We start from the raw sequence: 17,743 nt of genomic DNA on the forward strand, positions 1-17,743 counted from the left end.
ACCCTGTCTTTACTAAAATACAAAAAAAAAAAAAAAATAACTGGGCATGGTGGCAGGCACCTGTAGTCCCAGCTACTTGGGAGGCTGAGACAGAAGAATGGCATGAACCCAGGATTCAGAGCTTTCAGTGAGCTGAGATTGCACCACTGCACTCCAGCCTGGGTGACAGAGTGAGACTCCATCTCAAAAAAAAAAAAAAAAAAAAAAAAAAAAGGAGTAAATAATGTTCAGGGGAAATAAATGAGCATATAGGACAATGGCCTGGAACAAAGTTCCTTTGAGCTCTGGGGTAGGTGGCAGAAAGATGAGGGGCAGAACCTAATTATGAACAAAGGTTGTTTAATTATGCAGATAAAGTTTCCCAGGTAAGCGTTCAGAGCTGCCTTTAGAAGAATAGTTGAAAAATCTGTCTGGGTGTTATCTTGACTCACAATCTCTTCTCTTCTCAGGTAGTTGATCTTTCCTGGGTATCTGATGAGATTACTAGGGACAGGGTTTTAAGACAATCACATTTCTTTTGGAAAGAAGTGTTCTCAGTCAGATAAGGAACTTCCAGAGATAGTCCCTTCTAGTGCTTTAGGGGAAGAAAAAAAGAGGATCAGAGAGACAGAGAGGGCTCGGAAAGGTCAGAGAGAGACATTGGTTTGAAGTTTTATTTCTGAGGCCTCTTAATTTCCTTGAATTCAAGTACTCAGCAAGTTGAAATGCCATACTTTGGGGTATCATTGCCTGAGCCCTAACAACTTCAATTAACTGAAATAATGTTATTTCTAGTAGAGCCTTTGAGAGTCTGCCATTTGAACTGCTCATTGCCAGTCTTTTTGTAAAAGATAGGCACAAGTAAAGATTGTATAGCGATTAAAAAAATGTTTGAGAGTAAGAAATATCTAGTTTTGATCTTTGGCTCAGTAATTTATAAGCTGTGTGAACATGGCAAATTGATTAAGCTGTCTTTGCCTCTTTTCATCATAAATTCATGAATTAATAATACATGAATTACAAAGTTGTCATAAGAAGCAAATAATAAGATATCTTGACCTGAAAGGAAGAAGCTTGAGTAAAATTAATGTAAGTCAGGAGTTGACTGGGACCAGTCTTGAGGATTGCAACCCAGGTGCGTAAATTCAAATTGCCCTGAATGTATGTTTCCATTAGAGGCAGTTACAGGTGGATTTTTAAAGGAAAAGAAGAGGCAGTTTCTGTTTTGCTTACCAAAAATTACATTAAAATAACATGAGCTATTGATTATATATTGTTCTTTGTATCACAAATTCCAGGGACATGAAGATAATGGGTGAGGCAGCAAGTCAGGAAGAAACTGACCTTAAACAATTGCCTCAAGTGTGGATGGAGAAGTACATGACAAGGCCCATACTCATATGTCTCTGGACCTGTATACCTCACATATCTCAGACTGCTCTGAGCTATCTTCTTTTGTCAAAACTATAAGAACAGTGCTGATCTGGTCAAAAGAGAGAGAGAATCTTAATCACTGTGATAATCAATAAAAAATCACCTTTCTACAAATTCACCTTTGTAGAATTCCCTATACAAAACTGAATTTGAGAGAAAACATATTTTGTAGAATGTAAAAATACTGAAGAAAATTATGCATGGATCTCATTGTATTAATTTGCTAGGGTTTCTAGAACAAAGTCCCACAGACTGGCTGGCTTCCACAACAGAAATTTATTTTCTCACAGTTCTGGAGGCTAGATGTCCATGAATAAGGTGTTTGCAGGGTTGATTTATCGTGAGTCCTCTCTTCTTGTCTTGTAGATGGCTGTCTTCTCTCTGTCTTTACATGGTCTTTCTTCTCTGTGTGCCTGTGTCCTAATCTCCTCTTATAAGGTCACCAGTCATACTGAATTAGTGCCCACTCATAGTAAATCATTTTACCTTAACTATCTCTTCAAACATGGTATCCCTAAATATAGCCACCTTCTGAGGTATTAGGGGCTTGTACTTCAACATGTAAACACTGGGGAGATACAATTCAGTCCATAACACATTGTCTTAACTATTTGTGCTGCTATAACAGATTATTTGAGACAAGATAATTTATAAATATTAAAAATGTATTTTCTCACTGTCTGTATTACCAGCAGTAAATCTGTACAGGTCTACAGCAACCTAATTATTGCCTTCTCAGAAGAAAGAATTTCACTGAGGGGCATAAGGTAGATTGAGAGACTGAGGCAAGTTTTACAGCAAGAGCAAAAGTTTATTAAAAAGTTTTAGAACAGGAATGAAAAGAAGCATAGTACATTTGGGAGAGGGACAAGCTGGTGACTTGAGAGATCAAGTGCCTGGCTTACACATTGATTTATGGTTTTATATGTTGATGATATGGCTTGGCTGTGTCCCCACCAAAATCTCATCTTGAATTGTAGCTCCCATAATTCCCGTGGGTTGTGGAAGGAACCCGATGGGAGATAATTGAATCATGAAGGCAGTTCCCCCATACTGTTCTGGTGGTAGCAAGTAAGTCTCACAAGAGCTGATGGTTTTATAAGGGGTTTATCCTTTCACTTGGCTCTCATTCTCTCTTGTCTGCCACCATGTAAGATGTGCCTTTTGCCTTCCACCATGATTGTAAGGCCTCCTTAGCCAGGTGGAACTGTGAGTTTATTAAACCTCTTTATCTTTATAAATTACCCAGTCTTGGGTATGTCTTTATCTGCAGCATGAGAATGGACTAATTGCAGCATGAGAATGGACTAATTGCAGTTGGCATACTCTGGGGTCTTGTATCTTTTCTCCCCTGATTTCCCTTGGGGTGGGTTGTCTGTATGTGCGGTGGCCTGCTAGCACTTGGGAGGGGAGCATGCACAGTGTGTTTACTGGAGTTGTGCTCATGCTCACTAAAGGCGTTGTTCCCTTACCAGTCAAATGCTCCTACAAGGTCATATACCAGTTTAACTCCACCATTTTGTCTCAGTGCACACGTGTGAGCCCACTCGCCCAACTCCTGAGATCTTATCAGGAAGCCTCTGATCAACAGTTTCAGGTGTTTCTGTCTATTTAGAGACTGCTTTTCTCCAGCACTGGCTATGACCAATTATCCTTTTAGAGAGACAGTTAACATCTGCTTGAGCATCACCTGATGGTGAGGATAGTGTGTGCTGGTAGGGGGAGCTGTCTCCTGCCATACTTATCTACCTACTGTAACAGCTGGTTGCTGAAAAGTCCAAGATCAAGGCACCAGCAGGTTCAGTGTCCAGTGAGGCACCATTGCTCATTGATAGTACACTGTTATTGCATCTTTACATTGCAAAAGGCAGAGAGGAAAGAGAGCAAGATAAAGTGAGGCAACTGTCTGAAGGGCTATGCCCTCATGACTTAATCCCTGCCCCAAAAGCCCCACCTCTTAGTACTCTCACATTTTGCATTATGTTTCAACACATGAATTCTGGGTGGGACACAGCTTTTAAACCATACTCATCTATATTCCAGTTTTATGTTGCCAGACCAAAGTGATGTTTCTTAACATTCCATATCACACTTAGTTTATCATCCTAAAGTTTTGGATGCATATTTAAAATGAGAGGTCTTTAGCTATTAATCTGTCATCTATTTCAAAAACTAACTGATAGGGAACATAACCTTCGTTTTTGAACAAAATTCAACTCTAATCTTCCACTTTAAAATAGATTTGGGCAAAAAGTTATATAATTTGTTGTTAGAATATTATCACTATACTTTATATGTCCCTGTGGAAATAGAGTCTCTCTTTCCTTTCTATTTCCATCACATTTTATTTATGCCCTTCAACACTGTGCATTGGCACAATACCCGTTACAGGAAACATGTGTCCCAATGGGCCGCCTGCCTGTTTAGTTCTGCAGAATTTCTCTCCCTAATTCCCCCAAGACTTTGCAAAGAATGCTCCTGTTTGACAGCCAACTCTAGGTGCATGCACAGATTGTGAATGCCTCTGAATCAGCTGCATTGGGCCTGGGGCGGTGGCTCATGCCGGTGGTTCTGGCACTGTGGGAAGCTGAGGCTAGCGGATCATGAGGTCAGGAGTTCCTATGGTGAAACCTCATCTCTACTAAAAATACAAAAATTAGCCGGGCATGGTGGCACGCATATGTGGTCACAGCTACTCAGGAGACCGAGGCAGAAGATTCACTTGAACCTGCGAGGTGGAGTCTGCAGTGAGCTGAGGTAGCGCCACTGTACTCCAGCCTGGGCAACAGAGCAAGATTCTGTCTTTAAAAAAAAAAAAAAAAAAAAAAAAATCTGCTGCATTTTAACATTTTTAAATTCAAATGAACTAACATCAATACCTAGTAGAATAAATTCATAAACTGCCTATTACTGGCTAAATATTGTTAATTAAGGTGTAGCTCTAATGAAATTGAGGCCTGGTGTCTGACCTCAGGATGTTGGACTGTGTCACAACGGGGATTATTTAGCCATTTTCTTTGTTATAGTCAGGGATTGAATTGCCAAACCCAGTCATGTGAATTCAATCAACTAGAATGCCTTGAACATCTACTGTGTTCTGGCTTTCAATTGCAAGGTGTGTGTCACAAGGGAAAATGACTCCAAGAAAATCCTTTTCCATCACATAACAAATGAAGTCAAAGCCCATGCCTATCACCTGATGTGTCAATAGCCTCATCTTAGTATTCCCGTGACTGGAGTTACCAGTAGTTTGTCAATAATTGTTGCAAAGAAAATCATCCTTTAGGATATAACATAAAAAATTTGTGTATGCAAACTTTTTCCCTTAAGGAAAACTATAGCTTTCACTGAAATAAATTTTCATCTTAGGAATTTAATTAGCATATGCAATACAAAAGTCCTGACAAGTTGAAACAGTAGTTTTAAATCTTTAAAATGTGAAATCGTTGTTGGTGGTTTTGGGTTGTTTTCTCGTGGGCTATTTTGTTAGCTATTTAGTACGACCCGCTGAAGAGGCAACAATAACTTTATTGATAAGATAACTGATGCTCCGGGTGCTTAAGAAACTCTTCTCAGTTTAACACTTCCCTTCTCCAGAGAATGAAATAAATGGTGTTGGGAAATCAAGCTAAACCTTTGGAGAAAAAATTAAACTTGCTTCCTTTTCTGCCTTTCTTAGGCAGAAATCAATTTTCTATGAATTAAAATGCACATGTAAAACAATGCTACAAATGGAAATAATAGTGCTGGGTGTTTTGTTTGTTTGTTTGTTTTCTTTTTTGTAATCATTGTTTAGGATTAGCCTTACTAAGCAAAAATAAATGCCAAATTGTCTAAAGGAATAAAACCAGTTAAATTTTATAAAAATTTTCAGTTTTATGTGTGTGTAAAATATTTCCTTCAAAACATCCGAATGTAATGAATTAGCTAATTACTTTTAGCCATTAGCATCCTTGCTGCTAAGAATTTAACCTACAGGTAAACAAGTATATAGGATGCTCAATGAAAAACTGTTTCAAATAGAAAATTATGGGAAATTTCTGTCATAATTAAACACCAAAAAAACCTTTAAATAACCCAAAAGAACAAAAATGTAGTAAACATTTTGTTGGATACAACTGACAAACATCACCTTTATTTTCTTTTCCAAGATATGACAAGAATGAATACTAAAAGGAAAACACTGTTATCTTCTGTAACACCCACATGTTGTGTAAAAAAAAAAAAAACAAAATTATCTCTTAGAGAAAAAAAAAGAGATCTTAACCTTAGAAATTATCTTCTTCTTTCTTTACAGGCATGCATAAAAGTAGAGTTGCTATAAGAGTGGGTCACCTTTTTGCATTACACAACATAAAAAAAAAATACCTTCATAGCAGAATGAAATATATCTCCTTTGATCTTGTTACAGTGAGAAAGGGCCAGAATGGACGTAAGGTCTCATTTATCATGTATTTACGATGAAGGCATTAATCAAGATAACACCATGTCTCCTGTAGCGAAATCTGTGGATCAGGAAACATACGGAAACAGTTTCAGAGGAGTACATATTTTCTTGAGATTCTCTGCATTCACAATCAAAACACCCCCTGTTCAATACACCTCGTATATTTCCAACCCAACATCTCCATTTGTGTTTCCCAGAACTGCAGTTAAAATGATATATTAGCTCATGTTGGATGATGTGTAAGAGCACCCCATGAAATATTCTGGCAGCAGTGGACCTTCTAAGACAGTGTGGGGAATCATAACACCTACCCCTGGGGAAATAGTCAACTCTAGCCACTGCAGACTGTTTGTGCTTTTGGCGACTTAAAAAAAAAAAAAATGATGATTTTACTTACCAAATGTCATTCATATGAGGTTCTTACGAGGGTGGTCAGAATGGGGCATCATTGTTCATATGAATTACCAGACTTCGGAATATAAACAGCATTCAGAGCCCAAATGCCAGGGAAACTTCTACATCTCTATGTCAATAGTCACAGCTTATTATCAGCTCCAATAAAGAAAAGACATTTCCCACAAAATCAAAATATTATTACAGGGTATCCAGTTCCATTATTGCATTATCATCAGCTTCTCAGTTGAGTTGTTAGTGCATTATTTTCAACAGCTTAGAGAAGCTTCAGCTCTTTGTCTGTCTACCTTGGACCATACCCAGTGTTTAGCTTCTGTTTGGGCAATGTGCTCTTGGATGCCACCAGTATAGGACAACAGTCTCTAAAAATCTAATTTAACACTATGTGAACATGATATTGCTGTTTTAGCATCACAATTGATGACCTGGTTAGGAAAAGCTGCCTCTTTGGGCTTTTTATTCAATAATCAGCTATTAAAATCAATTTTAATTGTTTTAAAAGGACTTCATGCGAAAGTAGTTACTGATAATGAGAATTTAGGACTACATTTTATCATTTCATCCACTTTTAGTATGTTAGTTAAGGAATTAGAAAAAAGTCCAAGAATTATTAAAAGGTGTTCATCTCACTCTCACACTAATTGCTGATATTTTAAAATCCATTTTTATTGTTAATTGACAAATTACAATTGTATGTATTTACAGAGTACAATGTCATGTTATGATATATGTATATGATGGGGAATGGTTAAATCAAGCTAATTAATATATTGCATACTTATTTTTTGTAATAAGAACATTTGAAATTTATGCTCAGCAATTTTGAAATACATGATACATTACTATTAACTATAGTCACCATGCTGTGAGTAGAGCACAACCACTGTATTCATCCTATCTAACTACTCGATGCCCTTTGACCAATGTCTCTCGATTGCCCTGTCATCCTCTAGTCTCTGATAAATGCCATCCTGCTTTCTGATTCTTTGAGTTTGATTGTTTTGGATTCTACATATAAGTATTTGTCTTTCTGTGGCTAACTTATTTAATTCAGTACGATGTCAACTGGGTGTATTCACATTGTTACAAATGACAGAATTTCTTTCTTTTTAAAGGCAGAATGATATTCCATTTCATATATGTACATTTTATTTATCCATTCATCCACTGATGGACACTTAGGTTGATTCTACATCTTGGTTATTGTGAATAATGCTGCGATGAACATGGGTGCATATATCTCTTCAACATACTGATTTCAAATCCTCTGGGTGGATACCTAGAAGTAGAATCAATTGTATTCCATCGTATATATATACCACAGTTTCTTTATCCACTCGTTGACTGATGGGCATTTGGGTTAGTTCCTCGATTTTGCAGTTGTGAATTGTTCTGCTATAAACATGCATGTGCAAGTATCTTTTTCATATAATAACTTATTTTCCTCTAGGTAAATACCCAGCAGTGGGAATGCTGGATCAAATGATAGTTCTACTTTTAGCTCTTTAAGGAATCTCCATACTGTTTTCCATAGTGGCTGCACTAGTTTCCAGCAATGTACAAATGTTCCCTGATCACTGTATTCACGCTAACATCTACTGGAATACTACTTAGCCATATAAAAGAATGAATTAACTGCATTTGCAGTGACCTGGATGAGATTGGAGACTATAATTCTAAGTGAAGTGACTCAGGAATGGGAAAGCAAATATCGTATGTTCTCACTGATATGTGGGAGATAAGCTATGAGGACACAGAGACTAAGAATGATAAAATAGGCTTTAGGAACTTTGGGGGAAGAGTGTGGGTGGCGAGGGATAAAAGGCAACAAATGCGGTTCAATGTATACTGCTTCAGTGATGGGTGCACAAAATCTCACAAATCACCACTGAAGAACTTACTCATGTAACCAAATACCACCTGTACCCAAATAACTTATGAAAAAATAAAATAAAAATTAATAAATAAATAAGTAGCTCATATTAAATTCTAGTATTCAAGAGTACTGTAAGTAAATTATGCTTAATACTTATTTATTGTATAATTCAAAATATTTAGAAGAATTGTAATGTTGCCAACACAAAGAAAAGATAAATGTTTGAGGTGACAGAGATCCCAGTTACCCTGTCTTGATAATTACACATTGTGTAAATGTGTCAAAATGTCACAAATACTTCCAAAGTATGCACAACTATAATATACCAATGAAAATACAAAAAAAAAAAAAAAAAAAAAAATCCCTTGAAAAGTTTAAATCAAAAAAGATTAGTATGAGTAAATTAATGGAGTATCTGTTTTTAAGTTAATGAACATTTAGAAAAAAAAAAAAAGCTTCTGCATGGTTAAGGAAACGAGAGTGAAGAAATAGCCTATAGATTAAGAGAAAATATTTGCAAACCTTGTATCTGATAATGAGTAAGTATCCAAAATACATGAGAAACTCAACTCAGTAGCAAGAAAACAAATAACCCAATTTAAAAACTGATTGCTGGATTTTTTTATTTGTCAAACTATGTTTGTCTCCAGTGTTCAAAGAATGGGCTTTTGCACTAACTGACCTAGGTTTGATTCTTACTTCTACTAGTAATCAGCCGTGTTAGTTTGGATAACATACCTACCCTCCTTGATTTAAATAGGAGCAACTCTTCTAATTGCAAATTGCAGAAACCTGACTTAATTACCTTGACAATAAAAAACAAAACATAGTGGGTGACATGACAGAAACACGAAACTGCAGAGTTTAACCTGAATTTAGAAAGGAAATAATTCAAGGGCTTCACAGCATCTATTTCTCTCTTTTCTCTGTCTCAAATTCATTTGCTTCTACTACATATAAGCTTTCTCAAGGCAGAATAAACATGCCATGAATCACTTCATTTGTACAAACATAGAACTTGCAATCACAAATGTGGGGAAAAAAATCATTACCTGCTGACTCACACCCAAGAAATTCATGGGAATGGCCCTGATCCCGCTGGAGACAAATGCCTATCCATTAAAAAAAAAAAAAAAAGTTAGGAAAATGGGAGGCTATCATTAGCCCCACGTAAGTCCTGAAATGCTCATGTTTAGTAATGATGCATTTTCTGTCTCCCGAAGAAAGACAGAGACAAAAGTACTGAGTTGAGACAATTTCCATTTTTCTTTTACCTCAGTTTTCTCATCTGCAAATTGGGGATAATGGTACTTACTCTATAATTTTCATGAGATGTCAAAGGCACAATGTATATAGTCATTGGAACAATTGTTGACTAAGATAATAGAGTTAATAAACTGTAGCTGTCGTTAAGGTACTTATGTTAAAAGAGTCATATAAAATCATTGTTAGAACGCCAGCTGTTCTATTACATGGGATTGTACTTAAATATTTAGTTTTTGCCTACATTGGATCACTTGAATTCCATCATAAAAGACACACTTCTCGGTCTTAAATCTTTTTATTGACTAAGAATGTTCTTATGCTGTCATGTCATTGCTGAAATTTACTAAATTTCAGTAATCATGAAATCGTTGATTTTAGTTTTTAGTCCAATGATTTTATTTAATAATGTTTAAAATCATTAGCACATTGAACAAATATTTCTTTAAGAGAATACAGTTGGCCGGGCGCGGTGGCTCCAACGCCTGTCTAATCCCCAGCACTTTGGGAGCGACGACGGGCCGGAATCACGAGGTCCAGGAGATCAATGACCATCCTGGCTTAAATGGATGACAACCCGTCTCTACTAAAAATACAAAAAAAAAACTAGCTCGGCGACCCTGGCGGGCGCCTGTAGTCCCAGCTACTCGGGAGGCTGAGGCAGGAGAATGGCGTGAACCGGGAGGCGGCAGCTTGCAGTGAGTGAGATCCCGCGCCACTGCACTCCCAGCCCTGGGCGACAGAGCGAGACTCCGTCTCAAAAAAAAAAAAAAAAAAAAACATATTTGGGCGGCGCCCGCGCGGTGGCTCAAGCCTGCGTAATCCCAGCACTTTGGAGGCCGAGACGGGCGCGGGATCACGAGTCAGGAGATCGAGAACAACATCCTGCGCTAATACGGCTGAAACCCCGCTCTCTACTAAAAATACAAAACCAACTAGCCGGGCGACGGTGCGGGCGCCTGTAGTCCCCCAGCTACTCGGGAGTGCTGAGGCGAGAGAATGGCGTAAACCCAGGAGGCGGAGCTTGCAGTGAGGTCCTGAGATCCGCCACTGCAACTCGCCAGCCTGGGCGACAGAGCGAGACTCCGTCTCAAAAAACAAAAAAAAAAAAAGAAAAAAAAGAGAATACAGTTAGCGGCCAGGTGAGGTGACTCACACCTGTGATCCCAGCACTTTGGGAGGCTGAGGCAAGCAGATCACCTGAGGTCAGGAGTCGAAGACTGGCCTGGCCAACATGGTAAAACCCTGTCTCTACTAAAAATACAAAAAATTAGCCGGGCATGGTGGCACGTGCCGGTAATCCCAGCTACTCAAGAGACTGAGGCATGAGAATCGCTTAAACCTGGAGGTTGTAGTGAGCCGAGATTGTGCCGCTGCGCTCCAGCCTGGGCGACAGAGTGAGACACTGTCTCAAAATGTATACATATATAAATATATATAATTAGCACACCAAAAAGCAAATTAATATTTTAACATTAAATATGAAACAAAAAGCTGATGCATTAGTATTTTTAAGGAGAATATAAAACATCAAATAGACAAATAATTCAAATAAGGACAGAAATTTATGGCTTGCTTATTATTAATGAATACTATTCATTATAAATATAATTTGGGGCAGCAAATATTTAATCACGTCTCACTACACACAAGGAAATAATTATAATGAACAGTTATAAAACTAGTGTCATTTTTAGTGAACATACTCTATATTTCAGAGGCTTTACATATATTCTCACGTCTTTTTGTCTCAATTCCTATGGGTTTAAGTATTATTATTATATCTCCATTTTAACATTCAACAGACTAAGGCACGGAACAATCAAGTAACTTGTTAAGCTCATACCACCTAGTTAATAGTACAGTGTGTACTTGAACCTAGCTTATTTGAATGAAAAGCCTATGCTACTGACTACTAAAAAACACTGAGCAAAAACATATAGATCAAAACCATCAGGGCTTGTACATCTGTGTGCTTTTTGCAGCACTTTTCCTATAACCAGTTCTGACTACCTCTCAATTCAAAGCACTCTGGCTCCAGGGAAGGTAATTAAGAGTTATGGCTTCAAGGGACTTCCTGCTAGGTCACCAGCTGAATTTCCACGTGTTAACAAAGATAATGTGAGATGTAAATACACAACATAATTAGGCAAAAATGGGTGTTTAAATTAGGAGCAAAAGGCCCAATTTGCTGGAAATATGCACAATGAAAACCAATTACCCATGTGGAATGTGCTGACACTATTATTTCCCACCATATCAGACACATGCTTATAAAATTGTCTGTTCTTCAGTTTTTACATTGTTTTAAGCTGCCATTGCTGTTTAAATCAAAGTAACACTGATGTAATGCTTACCATTTCAGGATGGTCCTTCCGCTTGTAAAATTCCTGTGTATTATTTCTCTAATTTCCTTTGACTACCAGCTTGTCTTTCTTTTCCTATTACCAGCATATTAGCCCAGTAAAGTATGGCCAGCATTCTGCAAAGTATTTTCTATAAAAGTTCTATAGGATATAATTGATATTACATGAGATCTATATTTAGGAAGTTTTAAAAGAACTGGGAGATGTTTTGAAATATTTTGCAGAACTTCTCAAGGATATTGATACGCAAATAGGTTCAGAAAGAAGATAGAAAATGCAACGTTTCCTCAATATGTTTGATCCAGAAACACTGTTCCTGGGAGCATGTCTCTAGTGGTTCATTACACACGGGGGGACACACCAATAGGAAACATTTCAGTATACTATTTCTGCCTCTTGTTCATTCTTTTTCTAACTGTCAACAGATGTAGTTATCTGTCTGATATTGATATGCATCAATACATGTACACTTATTGCATACATACCTATGTGATGGAGTCTGCCTAAGAAGCTTTACTTGATTTAACTCAAAGCAATCCTTTGAAGTGTTCTTGTGAAGCCAGTTTTACAGATAAGAAAAATGAAAATCTGAAAGGGTATGGGAAGTGCCCAAAGTCACTTGGCTATTTAATGGTAGAACAGAGGTAGGAACTCAGGCTATCAGATTCTAATGTTACAGTTCAAACTTTTTAGCAAAGGATGTAAAGAAAGGCCTTCATGTCTCGAACACTGTTGCTTTTACTCTAATACTATACCACCCAGCCTTTTATTATATTCCCTCTATGAGTTACATGGTAATGGAACAATTTATAGGCTTTTAAAACCATGTTACTAAATTTGATACTACTGTAAGATAAGCAAGTTTACATTCTAATAAAAAAACTAGAAGTTTTAAAGTCATCTGGATAATCAGTACTCCTAAAAATATTTTACTGATATTTTATAATAATGTTAATATAATACCCTACATACTGAATGTATATGCAGAAATGTAAGGATTTGTCTACCTGTAGAAAAAATAGCAAAAAAACGTGTGAACGAAAACATCAAGATCATTTTCTTGATCTCATCAGCTTTAACTACATTGGAAACAAATACAGAAATTACTGTTTAATCCAAGTTTTCAAAAAAACAAATGGCAACATTTCTAGTCATGTATTTCCCATGTCAGTTTAAAACCCTCAGGTATTTAAAAATGCCTGATTTTAAAATATCAAATATTTCAGTTTGGGATAACATTTTTATATGAGACAGAGAAACTACAACCATTATCTGTGATATTGCTTAATATATACTGAGAAAGAGGCATTTGAATGTAATTCAAAGAAATATTTAACAAATGCATTATATGTCTTCGTCTGTCATGAGATTTTTTTCAAAACAGAAGGTACGTTTATTTGGTATAAATGTGTGCCCTCCTTTTTGTTTTTCTTTTTTTAATTATATTTTAAGTTCTAGGGTACATATGCATAACATGCAGGTTTATTAGATATGTGTACATGTGCCATGCTGGTGTGCTGCACCCATTAAACTTGTCATTTACATTAGGTATATCTGCTAATGCTATCCCACCCACCCCCCACCCCACGACAGGCTCTGGTGTGTGATGTTCCCCACTTTGTGCCCAAGTGTTCTCATTGTTCAATTCCCACCTATGAGTGAGAACATGCAGTGTTTGGTTTTCTGTCCTTGTGACACTTTGCTCAGAATGATGGTTTCCAGTTTCATCCATGTCCCTACAAAGGACATGAATTCATCCCTTTTTTATGGCTGCATAGTATTCCAGGGTGTATATATGCCACATTTTCTTAATCAAGTCTGTCACTGGTGGACATTTGGGTTGGTTCCAAGTCTTTGCTATTGTGAATAGTGCCACAGTAAACATACGTGTGCATGTGTCTTTATAGCAGCATGATTTATACTCCTTTGGGTATATACCCAGTAATGGAATGGCTGAGTCAAATGGTATTTCTTGTTCTAGATCCTTGAGGAATCGCCACACTGTCTTCTACAATGGTTGAACTAGTTTACAGTCCCACCAACAGTGTAAAAGTGTTTCTGTTTCTCCACAGCCTCTCCAGCACCTGTTGTATTCTGACTTTTTAATGATTGCCATTCTAACTGGTGTGAGATGGTATCTCACTGTGGTTTTGATTTGCATTTCNATAAATAGCTCTTATTATTTTGAGATACATCCCATCAATACATAGTTTATTGAGATTTTTTAGCAAGAAGGGCTGTTGAATTTTATCAAAGGCCTTTTCTGCATATATTGAGATAATCATGTGGTTTTTTCTTTGGTTCTTTTTATATGAGGGATTACATTTATTAATTTGTGCATGTTAAACCAGTCTTGCATCACAGGGATGAAGCCAACTCGATTGTGGTGGATAAACTTTTTGATGTGCTGCTGGATTCGGTTTGCCAGTATTTTATCGAGAATTTTTGCATCGATGTTCATCAGGGATATTGGTCTAAAACTATCTTCTTTTTTGTTGTGTCTCTGCCAGGCTTTGGTATCAGGATGATGCTGGCCTCATAAAATGAGTTAGGGAGGATTCCCTCTTTTTCTATTGATTGGAATAGTTTCAGAAGGAATGGTACCAGCTCCTCTCTGTACCTCTAATAGAATTCGGCTGTGAATCCGTCTGGACCTGGACTTTTTTGGTTGATAGGCTCTTAATTATTGCTTCAATTTCAGAGCCTAATATTGGTCTATTCAGGGTTTAGTCTTGGGAGGGTGCATGTGTCCAGGAAGAATCCATTTCTTTTAGATTTTCTAGTTTATTTGCTGGAAATATAGGTATAGGTGTTTATAGTATTCTCTGATGGTAGTTTGTATTTCTGTGGGGTTGGTGGTGATATGCCTTTATCATTTTTTATTGCATTTATTTGATTCTTCTCTCTTTTCTTCTTTATTACTCTTGCTAGTAGTCTATCAATTTTGTTGATCTTTTTTAAAAACCAGCTCCTGGATTCATTGATTTTTTGAAGGGTATTTGGTGTCTCTATCTCCTTCAGTTCTGCTCTGATCTTAGTTATTTCTTGCCTTCTGCTAGTTTTTGAATGTGTTTTCTCTTGCTTCTCTAGTCTTTCAATTGTGATGTTAGAGTGTCAATTTTAGATCTTCCTGATTTCGTTTGTGGGCATTTAGTGCTATAAATTTCCCTCTACACACTGCTTTAAATGTGTCCCAGAGATTCTGATATGTTGTATCTTTGTTCTCATTGGTTTCAAAGAACATCTTTATTTCTGCCTTCATTTCATTAGGTACCCAGTAGTCATTCAGGAGTGGGTTGTTCAGTTTTCATGTAGTTCAGTGGCTTTGCGTGACTTTCTTAATCCTGAGTTCTAGTTTGATTGCACTGTGGTCTGAAAGACAATTTGTTATAATTTCTGTTCTTTTACATTTGCTGAGGAGTGCTTTACTTCCAACTACGTGGTCAATTTTGGAATAAGTGTGATGTGTATATTCTGTTGATGAATGTATATTCTGTTGGTTTGGGGTGGAGAGTTCTGTAGATGTCTATTAGGTCCACTTGGTGCAGAGCTGAGTTCAATTCTGGGATATCCTTGTTAACTTTCTGTCTCATTGACCAGTCTAATGTTGACAGTGGGGGTTAAAGTCTCCCATTGTTATTGTGGGGGAGTCTAAGTCTCTTTGTAGGTCTCTAAGGAGTTGCTTTATGAATATGGGTGTTCCTGTATTGGGTGCATGTATATTTAGGATAGTTAGCTCTTCTTGTTGAATTGATCCCTTTACCATTATGTAATGGCCTTCTTTGTCTCTTTTGATCTTTGTTGGTTTAAAGTCTCTTTTATCAGAGACTAGGATTGCAACCCCTGCTTTTGTTTTGTTTTGTTTTCCGTTTGTTTGGTAGATCTTCCTCTATCCCTTTATTTTGAGCCTATGTATGTCTCTGCATATGAGATGGGTCTCCTGAATACAGCAGACTGATGGGTCTTGCCTCTTTATCCCATTTGCCAGTCTGTGTCTTTTAATTGGAGTGTGTAACCCATTTACATTTAAGGTTAATACTATTATGTCTGAATTTGATCCTGTCATTGTGATGTTAGCTGGTTATTTTGCTCGTTAGTTGATGCAGTTTCTTCCTAGCATTGATGGTCTTTACAATTTGGCATGTTTTTGCAGTGGCTGTTACTGGTTGTTCCTTTCCATGTTTACTGCTTCCTTCAGGAGCTCCTGTAAGGCAGGCCTGGTCATGATAAAATCTCTCAGCATTTGTTTGTCTGTAAAGGATTTTGTTTCTCCTTCACTTATGAAGCTTAGTTTGGCTGGATATGAAATTCTGGGTTGAAAATTCTTTTCTTTAAGAGGTTGAATATTGGGCCCCACTCTCTTCTGACTTGTAGAGTTTCTGCTAAGAGATCCACTGTTAGTCTGATGGACTTCCCTTTGTGGGTAACCTGACCTTTCTCTCTGGCTGCCATTAACATTTTTTCCTTCATTTCAACTTTGGTGAATCTGACAATTATGTGTCTTGAAGTTGCTCTTCTCGAGGAATATCTTTGTGGCATTCTCTGTATTTCCTGAATTTGAATGTTGGCCTGCCTTGCTAGGTTGGGGAAGTTCTCCTGGATAATATCCTGAAGAGTGTTTTCAAACTTGGTTCCATTCTCGCCATCACTTTCAGATACACCAATCAGACATAGAATTAGTATTTTCACATAGTCCCATATTTCTTGGAGGCTTTGTTCATTTCTTTCTACTCTTTTTGCTCTAGACTTTTCTTCTCACTTAATTTCATTCATTTGATCTTCAATCACTGATACCCTTTCTTCCACTTGATTGAATCAGCTACTGAAGCTTGTGCATGAGTCACATAGTTCTCATGCTATGGTTTTCAGCTTCATCAGGTCGTTTAAGGTCTTCTCTACACTGTTTATTCTAGTTAGCCATTTGTCTAATCTTTTTTTCAAAGTTTTTAGCTTCTTTGCAATGGGTTCAAACATCCTCCTTTAGCTCAGAGAAGTTTGTTACTACTGATTGCCTGAAGCCTTCTTCTCTCAACTTGTCAAAGTCATTCTCCATCCAGCTTTGCTCTGTTGCTGTCAAGGAGCTGCATTCCTTTGGAGTAGAGGCTCTCTGATTTTTAAAATTTTCTGCTTTTCTGCTCTGGTTTCTCCCCAACTTTTTGGTTTTATCTACCTTTGGTCTTTGATGATGATGACGTACAGATGGGATTTTCGTGTGGATGTTCTTTCTATTTGTTAGCTTTCCTTTTAATGGTCAGGACCCTCAGCTGCAGGTCTGTTAGAGTTTGCCTGAGGTCCACTCCAGACCCTGTTTGCCTGGGTATCACCAGCGGAGGCTGCAGAGCAGCAAATATTGCAGAATGGCAAATGTTGCTGCCTAATCCTTCCTCTGGAAGCTTCATCTCAAAGGGGCATCTGGCTCTATGAGGTGTCAGTTGGACTCTCCTGGGAGGTGTCTCCCAGTTAGGCTACTTGGGGGTCAGGGACCCACTTGAGGAGGCAGTCTGTCCATTCTCAGATCTCAAATTCCATGCTAGGAGAACCACTACTCTCTTCAAAGCTGTCAGACAAGGGTGTTAAAGCCTGCAGAATTTTGTGCTGCCTTTTGTTCAGCTATGCCCTGTCCCCAGAGGTGGAGTCTAAGAGGCAGGCAGGCCTTCTTGAGCTGAGGTGGGCTTCACCCAGTTCGAGCTTCCTGGATGCTTTGTTTACCTAGTCAAACCTCAGCAATGGCAGACGTCCCTCCCCCAGCATCGCTGCCACCTTGCAGTTTGAGCTCAGATTGCTGTGCTAGCAGTGAGTGAGGCTCTGTAGGCATGGGACCTTCCAAGCCAGCATGGGATATAATCTCCTGGTGTGCCGTTTGCTAAGACCATTGGAAAAGCGCAGTATTTGGGTGGGAGTGTCCCAATTTTCGAGGTACTCTCTGTCACGGCTTCCCTTTGCTAGGAAAGGGAATTCCCTGAC

This window comes from Rhinopithecus bieti, unplaced genomic scaffold (genome assembly GCF_001698545.2).
Source record: "Rhinopithecus bieti isolate Rb0 unplaced genomic scaffold, ASM169854v2 scaffold_6782, whole genome shotgun sequence".
NCBI classification, from domain to species: Eukaryota; Metazoa; Chordata; class Mammalia; order Primates; family Cercopithecidae; genus Rhinopithecus; species Rhinopithecus bieti.